Source organism: Kogia breviceps, chromosome 4 (genome assembly GCF_026419965.1).
Source record: "Kogia breviceps isolate mKogBre1 chromosome 4, mKogBre1 haplotype 1, whole genome shotgun sequence".
NCBI lineage: Eukaryota > Metazoa > Chordata > Mammalia > Artiodactyla > Physeteridae > Kogia > Kogia breviceps.
The window spans coordinates 5,139,959-5,153,187 of record NC_081313.1 but is presented as its reverse complement, the minus strand read 5'-3'; the positions used below and the strand labels follow the sequence as shown (position 1 = coordinate 5,153,187).

At 45.7% G+C, this 13,229-nt stretch overlaps 1 pseudogene; it reads left to right on the top strand.

The window, feature by feature from the left end:
* The first annotated feature begins 4,639 nt into the window (after positions 1-4,639).
* Positions 4,640-5,165, top strand: LOC131755303 (glycine cleavage system H protein, mitochondrial-like; annotated as a pseudogene).
* The last annotated feature ends 8,064 nt before the right edge of the window (positions 5,166-13,229 follow it).

Here is a 13,229-nt window from a genome sequence, read left to right as displayed (position 1 = left end):
GATCTTCCCAGACCCAGACCAGGGCTCAAACCCGTGTCCCCTGAATTGGCAGGCGGATTCTTAACCACTGCAACACCAGAGAAGTCCGTTAAGAGTATTTTTAAATCCTCTTAGAAATGAAGAATAAATTTAAGATTTCCTTTTTAATGCAGGTAAGAAATAATTCATAGCAAATGGATGCCTCGGGCATATGTCAAATCTCAAAGTGGTTTTTAATATTCTCAGAGAGGTTATGGAGAGTCTTTGATGACCAGTGACTCATCTTATTCATCAATCATTTCATTGTCTGTCTCCCATGGACAGGGGGTCAAGAATTGTGGACTGTGGACCAGTTCCAGCCTGCTGCCTGTCTTTATAAATAAAGTTTTATTGGGACATAGCCATGTGTATTGGGGCCATATTGTCTCTGGCTGCTTTTGTATTAGGACATCAGAGTTGAGCAGTTGTGGCTGAAACTCCCCTGACTGAGCTGGCGTCCACATCAAGGGTTTCTCCACGTTGTGTAGAACCAACTATAAAGCAGGCATGAGGGCTTCTCCCCCGTCACCTAGACATAACAAACCTCCCACGAGGAAAATGAAGCAGCTTGGCAGGGACAGAGGTCAGAGTCTGAACCACATACTTATCCAACTTCCTTGTGCCTTCTACATGAGCCAGGGGCCAACCACACAGACACAACATCTACTTGGTAATGAAATACTCATGCACCCGCCCACACTTGGTAGCTTAGGTAGCACCTAGTCCACAATGAGGCATTCAGGTCTCAAGGACACCGATCCTGTGGTCAAAGTTCCATAGTTTCCAAGGCCTATTACCAAGTCAGGTGCTTTTATTCAAAGAGAAGTCTGTTGCTCTGCAGAAGAGAGGTCTTTGCTCCAAAAGTGTATGGTTCTGTCCCATGATCCTCTTGTTGGGGCTTCCCAGACGGGCCACACACGGGGAACATCACTCATCTCCTCCGTCCTGAGGCTCAGGTGGCGGGGCAGTTTGGATTGTAATCTGCACCTGCTACAGAATCTTCTCTTGCTCTGAAACCCCACTGGAAACTGGTGGTCTTTCTGGTTATTCTGTAGATAGGTTGGACTAGCACACTCAAACGTGGTATGTGTTGCCTCCAAATTCCACAAGTGCCCCTAAGTATTGAATCTATTTTTAGTTTTAAGTAGAAGTTGTGTGCAGCAACTTTTCTTTAGCCTTCAAACAAGTATTCTGATGTGCTATAGACCATAGCGGCCTAGGGACATTATCAAGGTAATGGGCCCATGAATTTTCTTTGTATTTATCTCACCTGCTCTAACTGTCATGGTTCTCATATGACATCTGCTATACACTGAATTATGTCCCCCAGATGCATATGTTGAAGCCCTAACCCCCAATATTACTACAGTTGAATATGAGGTCTTTAAAGAGGCCATTGAGGTTAAATGAGGTTGTGAGGGTTGGGTCTAATCCTGTATGACGGTGTCCTTATAAAAGGAAGAGACATTAGTGCTCTCACTATCTCTCTCTGTGTGCACAAAGGAGAGGCTGGGTGAGGATACAAGCCAAGGGCCGCCATCTACAAACCAGGAAAAGAGATCTTGCCAGAAAGCAACCCTGCTGGCCCCTTGATCTTGGACTTGTAGCTTGCAGAAGTGAGAAAATAAATTTCTGATGTTTAAACTGCCCAGTGTGGTGTTTTGTTATGGCAGCCTGAGCTGACTGGGATAGCATTGAAGGTACTTGTTATTTCTTGATCAAATCCAATCTGCATAATTCCAGGCACATACAGGGTCAGGGTGATATTCTGAAGGATATCAAAATAATCCAGTTCTCCACAGATTAGATTATGGCAGAGAAGACAAGTGAATACAATGCTGAGGCAAGATTGTGAAGGTATATTGTTGGCCCTGCCAAGTAAAAGCAAACGCCTTCTGGTACTTGCAAGTTGGAAAATAATAAATGAAAGCATTTGTCAGATAAGTAGCTGCATATCAAATGCCAGGAGCTCTGTTCATATTTTCCAGTAAAGGTACCATGTCTGAAAGAGCAGCTAATATTGCAGTCACCATGTAATTAAGTTTGTGGTGATCCATATTGCAATGACCTTCTGAAAAGGTCAAGGCTTGTGTTTCTGTCTTCCAGTTTGGCAGGATCAGATCCTAGGTGTCCAGAACACTGAATCTTGACCATCTCTCAACCTTCTTTTTACCTAAAACAGACCCCTTTTCCCTGTTTACCTCACTGCCTCATGGTATTCTTGGCAAAGCAATCATTTCAAAAACTTAGTGACTGCTGATATATTTGCCTCCAGTCACTCTCAGTTACCTATAACTGCACCCAAAGACTTTTCCTAAGCACTGCTCTGGAATCTCCTTTGTTTTCTGGCCTCCTCACTCCTGTGACTCTCTCTCAACAAAGAGGCAGCCTCTTGGAGGCCATTGCGCTTGAGGGGCAGTCTACCCGCTCACTCACACTTTTGTCCCGAGTCAAGTTATTTCGCTCAGAAAGTTCACCAAATCTGAAAAGTCAGCTCAATTACATTTTATTCCCATATTTTACTGTTCGGGGACTAGAAACAGTGACCTTTTGCAGCCTTACAAGTTCCTGAATTTCTGGACTCTCTATTATCTTTCATTTTCTGCTTAAAACCAGCCAACTATTTCCTGAGCTCATCTCTTCCTTGGATCGCCTTCCCAAACAGAGCCAAGTCCAATTAAAACACGCTTCTAACATTCCATTTTCCAGTACACCCCCTATCGTGACGGGGTCTGCCTTCCAAGCCTCTGCAGGTGACCCTTTGGTCGAATGATTTGTCACTACATCACATAGATGTTCAGCCACCTAGCATGCTGTTTCTTCACCCTCTCTTGCCCAACTGCTAAGAAAATAGCCACTGGGCTTCCCTGGTGGCGCAGTGGTTGAGAGTCCACCTGCCGATGCAGGGGACACGGGTTTGTGTCCCGGTCCGGGAGGATCCCACATGCCGCGGAGCGGCTGGGCCCGTGAGCCATGGCCGCTGAGCCTGCGCATCCGGAGCCTGTGCTCCGCAACGGGAGAGGCCACAACAGTGAGAGGCCCGTGTACCGCAAAAAATAAAAAATAAAAAAATAAATAGCCACCTATTTTTTGTCACCCAAACAGCCCACTGCAAAACAGCAATTTCCATGGTGCTAAATAAATTACGCCAGTTGTTGTAAACAACACCCAAATTTCAGTGGCTCGACAAAGTAGAAGTTTCCCATGCACTTGGCATCCAATGCAGATTTTCCAGTTGGGGCACCTCCCTCAGGCAGTGACTCAGCAATCCTGGCTCCTCTGTCTTGAGATGCTGGCATTTCTAACATGTGGCTCTAGATTTGCTACAGGAGAAGAGGAGAAAGGATCAGGTGTGCAAGGTATTTTATGGGCCAGCCTAGAAGTATCATCTATCATATCTGCCTACCTCCCACTGGCTGGAATTAGTTTCAGGGCCCCATTTGTGTAAATGGAGCTGGTAAATGTCATCCTCCTCGTTGCACAGGAAGAGAATTAAATGGTTGATAACAATGAGAATTATTTCTGCCAAAGACCAGTCTGAAATGTTACCTGATGTCTTTGCAGAATCAAACATTTCCCCCTCCACTTACACGTGTCTTGAACATAATTTGTATCACATACCTGCCACCTTGTGTTAAAAATTTATTTTATTGACTCGTCAGGTAATGAGTGCCTCAAGGTTGAGAACTGTCCTGTATTCATCTCTGTAGCACCTGAGCCTGAGCTCTGCCTGCCACTTGGCAAGAGCTGAATGAATGCTTGTCGGGAGGATGTTGAGAGGGGATGGAGGCGAGTGGACATTGAATCTGTCCTCTCTGCAGGGGAGGATGGGTGTTCTCTATTCTGTGAACTAAAAATGCTGCCTGCCATATCAGTAAACAAGGGATGTAGCAGCCATTGAGCCATCACATTACAGTCTCCTGATGGTGAGCCCTGAGGGAACTCAGGATAGAAACAGGATGCCGGCCATCAAGCCCTCAGTCACTGCAGCCACCTCACAAAGATGCACCCTCGGGAGACTCAGGATGAGAAAGCACAGGATGCTGGCCCCAGACAGCTGAGGTGCTTATCAAAGGAATGATTTCAGTGGGTCCAGTCTCTTGCATCTTCCCATACAGAGAAAAGCACCAAATTCCTTAACTTGAGATGTCTGGTTTTCTTTAATTAACAATAATCTTTTTTTTTTTTTTTTTGCGGTACGCGGGCCTCTCCCGTTGCGGAGCACAGGCTCCGGACGCGCAGGCGCAGCGGCCATGGCTCACGGGCCCAGTCGCTCCGCGGCACGTGGGATCCTCCCGGACCGGGGCACGAACCCGCGTCCCCCGCATCGGCAGGCGGACTCTCAACCGCTGCGCCACCAGGGAAGCCCAACAATAATCTTGTGACATTCCCACTACCCAGTCTTTGTTGCAAAAACTCCTATATAACCTGGCTCCCCACCTTGTCTCTTCAGAGTGATCTGAGATTCTTTGTCCCCAGCTTACGTCCTCATTTTTGTCCACCGGAGTAAACAACTCTCAACTTTTAGGTTGTGCATTTTTTCCAGTTGACAGTTTGAAAGAGAAAAACTGGGAGCTATTTTAAGGCATATTTTCTAATAAAAATGAAAGTAGTGACCCCTGCGGACATGGCGCTGCGAGCGGCGCGGAGTGTGCCAGCCGTGGTCTGCAGCCCGCGCGCCATCTCTGTGCCCAGCGCGCCCTGCTCGCCGCGGCCCTGGGCACTGCGGGAGGGCGCCGTCCGGGCGCTGCGCACCAGCCCCGCGCTGCTGTGGGCGCGTAAATTCACAGACAAACATGAATGGGTAACAACAGAAAACGGTGCTGGAACAGTGGGAATCAGCAATTTTGCACAGGAAACTTTGGGAGATGTTGTTTACTCTAGGCTGCCTGAAGCTGGGGCAAAATTGAGCAAAGGAGGAATTTGGTGCTTTGGAAAATGCGAAAGCTGCTAAGGAACTCCATTCTCCTCTATCAGGAGAAGTAACTGAAATTAATGAAGCTCTGGCAGAAAATCCAGGACTTGCAAACAAATCTTGTTATGAAGATGGTTGGCTGATCAAGATGACACTCAGTAACCCTTCAGAACTAGATGAACTAATGCGTGAAGAAGCATATGAAAAATACATAAAGTCTACTGAGGAGTGAAAATGGAACCCCTAAGTAAACTAGTTTGAAACAACTTAATCTAGCACAGTTGTCTTAAATTAGTAGCTGATAGTTTTTTTAAAAGCAACTTTTAGCAAAAGAAACTACTTGCAACAATATTGCCTGAAGAAAATACCCCTTAACTTCCTAAAGATGTCAGATAAATCCTATGCATCTTTTTCACAACAGTCTATAATTTTTAGGCTAGTCTCCAGTTATAACATTCAGAATTCCTGAAATTACCTGTGGTAAAACTAGTTATAAAAATTATGTAATTCAAGGATAACATTGTTATCTTAACCTTATATAATATTGTAACTTGCTTACAGCCATCCCTGGATTTGGATCAAAATACTCAATGATATTCCCACTGGAAATAAATGTCAGCGGAGAAAAGTTTGTTAGTTGTATAGTGTCCAATGAAGGGCATTACTATCTTAATTTTGCAATATACTGTGGTTGCTGGTACTATTTTTGTACAGCGAAGCAACAGCCTTGCAGGAAAATAAGAAACGGTTTAATAATAATATATTCAACTTCTTTAAAAAAAATGAGGGCTTCCCTGGTGGTGCAGTGGTTGAGAGTCCGCCTGCTGATGCAGGGGACGCGGGTTCGTGCCCCGGTAGGGGAAGATCCCACGTGCCGCGGAGCGGCTGGACCCGTGAGTCACGGCCTCTGAGCCTGCGCTTCCGGAGCCTGTGCTCCGCAACGGGAGAGGCCACAACAGTGAGAGGCCCGCGTACCGCAAAAAGAAAAAAAAAAAAAAAAGAAAGTAGCAGTATGCTCCTTTTCATTTATTCAAGAGGGAAACTTGTCCCCGAGCCCCACCAGCCTTGGCATTCACTTGCCAATCTTGCATCTCCCAACACAATGCACATTCTTAGTAGAGACTATTATTTATATGTCTTTGAATAACATCTCTTGTCCTGAATTAAATTGTTACTTGTAATGGAAAAAAACAGCTGTAAATTATGGGCATCGGGCATTCTCAGGACCCACGTTGCACTCAGCACTGAGAGGGTGATGTACAGGGGGTCTGTCCCCTGAAGATTTAGGACGGCACCCCAAGGCTTCTCTTCTCAAGGAGCCCAAGAGAGAAAACCTTCTTATTCAGGCAGAACCAAGTCCAATTAACTGATGGAAATAAATAGAAATGTGGAACAGTAGCCCATTTTTGTGCTATTAACCTCAGAAACAAAGGACTCCTAATGAAGCTGCACGAAGGGCTTCTGAACATCATCTGTGAGGTCTCCTGGCCCCTAAGCAGGGGCGAGTGAGTGTGGAAGAAGATGCCTCCTGGGAGACAGAGGGGACCAACCACGAGGATGGATATTCCAGGAGCTGTCGGGTGGCTGGGGAGCGCGGAGGGCGGCACCACATCTAGGAGGTGCCATCAGAAGTGTGGAGAGCGCAGGTTTGTATTTATCTGGACAGTTTTCTAGCAGATGCAAGGGTCTTGCTCTAAAATAAGAACAAGCCTGGCGGTCCAGTGGTTAAGACTCTGCACCTCCACTGCAGAGGGTGCAGGTTCCATCCCTGGTCAGGGAACTAAGATGCCCCATGCCTGCAGGATGGCTAAATAAATAACTAAATAAGTACATAAAAAATGTGTTGAGGGCTTCCCTGGTGGCGCAGTGGTTGAGAGTCCGCCTGCCGATGCAGGAGACACGGGTTCGTGCCCCGGTCCGGGAAGATCCCACATGCCGCGGAGCGGCTGGGCCCGTGAGCCATGGCCGCTGAGCCTGCGCGTCCGGAGCCTGTGCTCCGCAACGGGGGAGGCCACAACAGTGAGAGGCCCGCACACCGGAAAAAAAAAAAAAAAAATTGTGTTGAGTAGATAGACTACACTTAAAAAAAAATAGGTGACTGTTATTGGTATATAAAGTATAATAAACAAATAAATAATCAGAACATTGTGACGATTTTCTGACAGTAGATGTGAAGAGTCTTGAGGAAGGCCATATTTTTAAAACTTGCCCAGCCCTGGCCATCCCCACCAGCCCTCCCTCCCCAGAGCCCAGCTTGGAAAGGGGATTAGCTGTGCAGATGGGGCGCACATGTGTCCAGCTCTGGAGAAGGCACTCCCCTGGCTGGAGTTAGGCACCTGCCTTTGAGAAATTCATCCAGCAGAAAGCTCTGTGAAGCAGCTCATGAGTCACCTGTCCATTTTCCCTGGGCACCTTCAGCAGGAGGCAGTGGAGCTCAGCCCTGAGAGAACCAGAGCATCGGAAGCTCAGGCTGCGGGCAGCCTCTCTTACCTACCGCGGGCTCCGGCCCAGGGCATCACACATCACACGTCTGAACGGTCTGTCCGAATGGGCAAAATGCCCTCTCTTTCCACTTAGCTATTGTTTCTTTAATTAATTGACTTTACTTTTTAGAGCAGTTTTAGGTTTACAGAAAAAAATGGAGTGGAAAATGGAGTTTCTGTATCCTTCCCTCTCTCCACACAGTTTCCCCTATTATTAACGTCCTGCATTAGCATGGTGCTTTTGTTACAATTAATGATATTAAAAATATAATTTAAATAAAGTAAAACCTAAATAGCATTTACATTTAACAATTAAAATTTAAATGATGAATTAAAATAAATAATTATAATACATTATTATTATTATTTGTGTGTGTGTGTGTGTGTGTGTGTGTGTGTGTGTGTGTGTGTGTGTGTGTGCGGTACGTGGGCCTCTCACTGTTGTGGCCTCTCCGGTTGTGGGGCACAGGCTCCGGACGCACAGGCTCAGCGGCCACGGTTCACGGGCCCAGCCGCTCCGCGGCACGTGGGATCCTCCCGGACCGGGGCACGAATCGCGCCCCCCGCATCGGCGGGCGGACCCCCAACCACTGCGCCACCAGGGAAGCCCTTCCACATCTTTTTGTACTTTGAGAGCTTTTTATGTCTTAATAATATTCCGTTGCATGGATGTACCATAATTTCCTTATTCATTTACCTTTTGAAAAACATCTTGGAGACTTCCGTGGTGGCACAGCTGTTAAGAATCTGCCTGCCAATGCAGGGGACACTGGGTTGAGCCCTGGTCCAGAAAGATCCCACATGCCGCGGGGCAACTAAGCCTGTGTGCCACAACTACTGAGCCCACACGCCTAGAGCCCATGCTCTGCAACAAGAGAAGCCACTGCAGTGAGAAGCCCGCGCACCACAACCAAGAGTAGCCCTCGCTCGCCGCAACTAGAGAAAGCCCGTGTGCAGCAACGAAGACCCAATGCAGCCAAAAATAAATTAATTAATTTAAAAAAAAATCCCGGTTGCTTCCAAGTTTAGACAATTGTAAGTAAAGCTGTTATAAACATTCATGTTCAGGTTTTTGTGTGGACATAAATTTTCAGCTCATTTCAGCTAGGCTGGCAAACATCTAGGAGCATAGTTGCTGGATAGTATAGTAAGAGTATGTTCAGTTTTGTAAGAAACCACCAGACTGTCTTCCAAGGTGACTGGACCCTTTTGCATCCCCTCCAGCAACGATGAGAGTTCCTTTTGCTCCACGTCCCCACCAGCATTTAGTTTTGTCAGTGGTTTGGACTTTGGCCATTTGAATAGGTGTGCAGTAGTATCTCGTTTTAATTTGCAATTCCCTACTGACATATGATATCAAGCATTTTTTTCATATGCTTGTCACTCATTTTTCCCCTATGGGCCTAAGGGAGATATTAGTAATTCAAAGCAGAAATAATTGGCTTGTCATTATGGGAGAAATACTTTTCTGGACTGATTGAGCCAAACACTCCCTTAACACATCTTTCAAAAGTGATGGGAAATGATACTAATGCCAAGTAACATTTTCTTTTTTACATGCTTTCAAATTAGACAGTACAATCAATGTTAAAACAGTGGGGAATCACTGATGCCCTCTCCAGAGGCTCCTAGCTGGGAATGGAGTCTTCTCAGCCATGTGGAGCCTTTGAGACCAAATCTTGCTGATTTGCAATGTACGGAAGCAACCAATCTAGATTGTTGAATACTCTGCAAAGAGCTAGACACTAATTAACTTGAGATAGTTCTACAATACTGCCTCCCACTTGTGTATTTTAGGTCATGCCAGCTAGATTTTTAAAAAGAGAAAGGCAGTTGTCACCTCATTGAGAGAATCGGCTTGTTTTCAATTCTATCAAACTGAAGAATTTAAATTTAGCGTCCGTGCTTGCTCCAGCAAATTCTCCATGAGCCAATATTTATTAAGACATTAACCTTATCTCTTAAGGACCACCCTGTCAGCCACAGTGAGAGGCGCAAAGAGCAAAGAGTGGTGGCTCCGTCCTCACCTTGATGGGAACATGGGATTAATACACAGACAACAGCCCGGACAGCAAACATCTGCAAACAGGAATGCAACTGCCAGGAGTTTCAACATCCAGCTGGACCATGATGCTTGGGCTCTTTCTATCTCTAGTTTGACACTGACGATTGGAGCCGTCTGCCCTGAAGCGTGCCACCCCAGAGAAGGAATACCTCTTGGTGAGACTGAGTGATGACAGAGCCCAGTGGCTGTCTGTCTGAGATCCTCAATGTGTCCTTGCAATGGTCAGTGGGTGGACACCATGGTTCCTGGAGGCCCCATACTCCCAGCTTGAGTTTTCCTCCTTAAGCTTTGGAGAATAATGAACTGTCAGTTCTCTGGACTGTCTAAGTCAGTGTTTCCAGGAATCCAGGCCAGACTCTTCCCAAATGCGCCCAAACTGTGGAGCTCGACTGTGAGCTTCACTGCTGTTCACCCTCATCCTGGCCAAGCTCTGGTGAACATCACGCGATGAAGCAAGACGGGAAGGGAGAGGTCGTTAACATCCTTGGGCTTTGTCTTTAGCCCAGGGGCCCTTCATTTACCACGGTTTTCACTCCGCTCTGGGTGGGTACGACATAAAACTTTTCCAAATATTCCCTCCAAGATAAAGAGTTTTAACAATCTCATTCATTCATTCTTCCTCAAGCAACTCATTCATAGATACTGAAGAATCCACTCGTCCAGTGTAATCTATATAAAGCAGCTGGGTTTCTAGGATCTTCCTAGAGGAAATGCAAACTTAGGGAGGTATCCTGGCAAAGGGCAGATCTCTTTGACCAGAGGGCTTCATATATACAGCCTTCAAGACTGTATACGCCACCTCCCCTTTTCCATTTGGAGCAGAACAAATGCTCACCGGGAGACTAGCTGCATGGATAATGCAAACCCCTAGTCCTCGGCCTAATGCTAAGGCAGCCCCCCCCCCCCGCAACACCCCATCAGCTCTCCGTGTTCCAGTCCTGTTGAATCCATCTTGTTTCATTTCTGGTGGGATAGAGAATCCCATCATCCTTCCTGAGAGCAGGAGAAGAGTATTTAAACCTTCCTGTTCTTCCCTATAGACAAACCCCTGTCCATTTGCCAACAGACATCTAGATAGATCAGTAAATGCTGAGGCATTTTTATATTGCTTCTCTAAGCATATCTTCATTTTATGTAAAAACTGACTGCTTTAGGAGTCCCAGGAATTGATGAGGTAACAATCTAACATTCCATTCGTATTGTATTTGACAAAGGTGAGGTGTTTTTTTTTTTTTTTTTTTTTTTTTTTGCGGTACGCGGGCCTCTCCCTGTCGTGGCCTCTCCCGTCGCGGAGCACAGGCTCCGGACGCGCAGGCTCAGCGGCCACGGCTCACGGGCCCAGCCGCTCCGCGGCACGTGGGATCCTCCCGGACCGGGGCACGAACCCGTGTCCCCTGCATCGGCAGGCGGACTCTCAACCACTGCGCCACCAATTAGCCCCAGGGAGCTAATTTTTATCCACGGCAGGCCTCCCACCCCAGCTCCCACCATGCTTTTCCCTGGGAATGAGTATACAGCTGATTTCTGGGCTTTGCGTGCCGTTTGTGGGGAGGAGGAAAGGGGTGGATTAGGGGGCGCTGTCGCCTGCTCTGTGCAGTTGGCCCTTATATTAAGGTGCACGTTTCCCTCCCCCCTCCCATCAGCCCTGGCATCTAGGAAGGTCCATCTCGGCAGGCACATGCGGGCTCTGTGCAAGTTCACCGCAACTCTGCCCAGCTTGACCTGTCTCCACTCCCACACGTGCTGTGGATATGCTGCAGTAACCCGCTCTCTTTCTCTTTACGGGGCCATCCCTCCTTAACCCTTAAATCCCTTCACAGTGATTGTAACGGGGTCAGGATGGGGAGGAGAAAGTCAAAGCCTATGTTCAGCTCATCATATTTAACTGGGGGCTTCTAAGTGAACTCCTAAAAACATAAAATCATTCCTAAGGTGCTAAAAAAAAAAAAGGGAATTTTAACAATAAAACTAATATGTTTGAATTAACTATAGAACAAACAGCACCAACTTTAAAAATGGTGTTGTTATTTTATAAAAAATGTTTGAGGCTACAAAGGAAAACTCAAAATCCACAAAGGAGAAATCTCACAGAAAACGGTCTCTACTATAACCACACATGTGAAAAGAACAAAAAATGTTTAAATAAAATCCCCCCAAATGGTTGAAAAGTAAAAAGCACCATTTCAAACAAAAAAACTAGTTTCCTAAAAATATTTGGATGAAAGCAAATCTAAGAAGTACAGCTGGGACTATTGAGGATCATAATTACGGGAACCTGGCTAAACTTAGGGAAATGCGGTCAATGTTACTCAGCAGAAACAAAGAGCCTTAATAAAAGCCAAAAATACACATGCTCAGAAGAAAATAAATGAAGCACTCCTTCTCAGCAGTTATGAACACAATGGAAAAATCTCCCCCAAATTAGAATAGTGAAAATAAGATCAAAGTTAATATTAACAAATTAGGCAAACAGAGGAAATTAACATAAAAACATAGAGTAAAACACAAAACGATAAACTTCAAGAATATCTAATGAATAACCTACAAGATCGGGACATCCAAGTGGGCCTCTTCTTAGTTTGCCATCTCCTCTACACCTGCTGGCCAACCCTTGTCTTCATTTCTGATTTGTATGAAGTGCATTTGAAATTATCAATAAAAAGATGAACAAAAAAAGCAAAGACAAGATCCCAACGGCTAAAGCTTAAACAGAGCAATAACCACACAAGAAAATGAGTGCTCAGGGCTTCCCTGGTGGCGCAGTGGTTGAGAGTCCGCCTGCCGATGCAGGGGACGCGGGTTCGTGCCCCGGTCCAGGAAGATACCACATGCTGTGGAGCGGCTGGGCCCGTGAGCCGTGGCCGCTGAGCCTGCGCATCCGGAGCCTGTGCTCCGCAACGGGAGAGGCTGCGGCAGTGAGAGGCCCGCGTACCGAAAAAAAAAAAAAAAAAGAAAATGAGTGCTCAAAATAATAATTTCAAATTAGGCATTCCTGTTAAAATTATGCAAGAATCCTAGCAATCACCTCTATTATTTAATATTGCTTTTGAATTTCTTGCTAATATAAGCAGCAAGCGACAATAGCAACAGCTTCAAATATTGCAAAATAAGAACTACTTATTGAGAATGGTATGACTGTAAAGCTAGAGAACCTAAGAATAACAGCAACAAAAGGTTGGAATTCATAAAATAATCTTCGTAGCATGGCTGGATGTGACAAATATACAAACATCAATAGGTCTGATTTATCCTGGTTATAAAATGTATTTGGGGACATATCCTCATTCACATATATCTAAAAATAACCTTAAGCTGGGACGAAGCGAGAGAGCGGCGTGGACATATGTACGCTACCAAACGTAAAATAGATAGCTAGTGGGAAGCAGCCGCATGGCACAGGGAGATCAGCTCGGTGCTCTGTGACCACCTAGAGGGGTGGGATAGGGAGGGTGGGAGGGAGACGCAAGAGGGAGGGGATATGCGGATATATGTACACGTATAGCTGATTCACTTTGGTATACAGCAGAAACTAACACACCATTGTAAAGCAATTATACTCCAATAAAGATGTTAAAAAAATAAAATAAATAAAAATATCCTTAGCAGAAATGCACCAGATTTATACGAAGAATGTCACACAGCTCTACCAAGAGAGAGAAGGGTAAATTAATATGAAATATTAATATGGGTGGGAAAGAGATTTCAGGGCTGTCAGAACTTCTAGCGTGAAAAATTGTCCACACAGAAG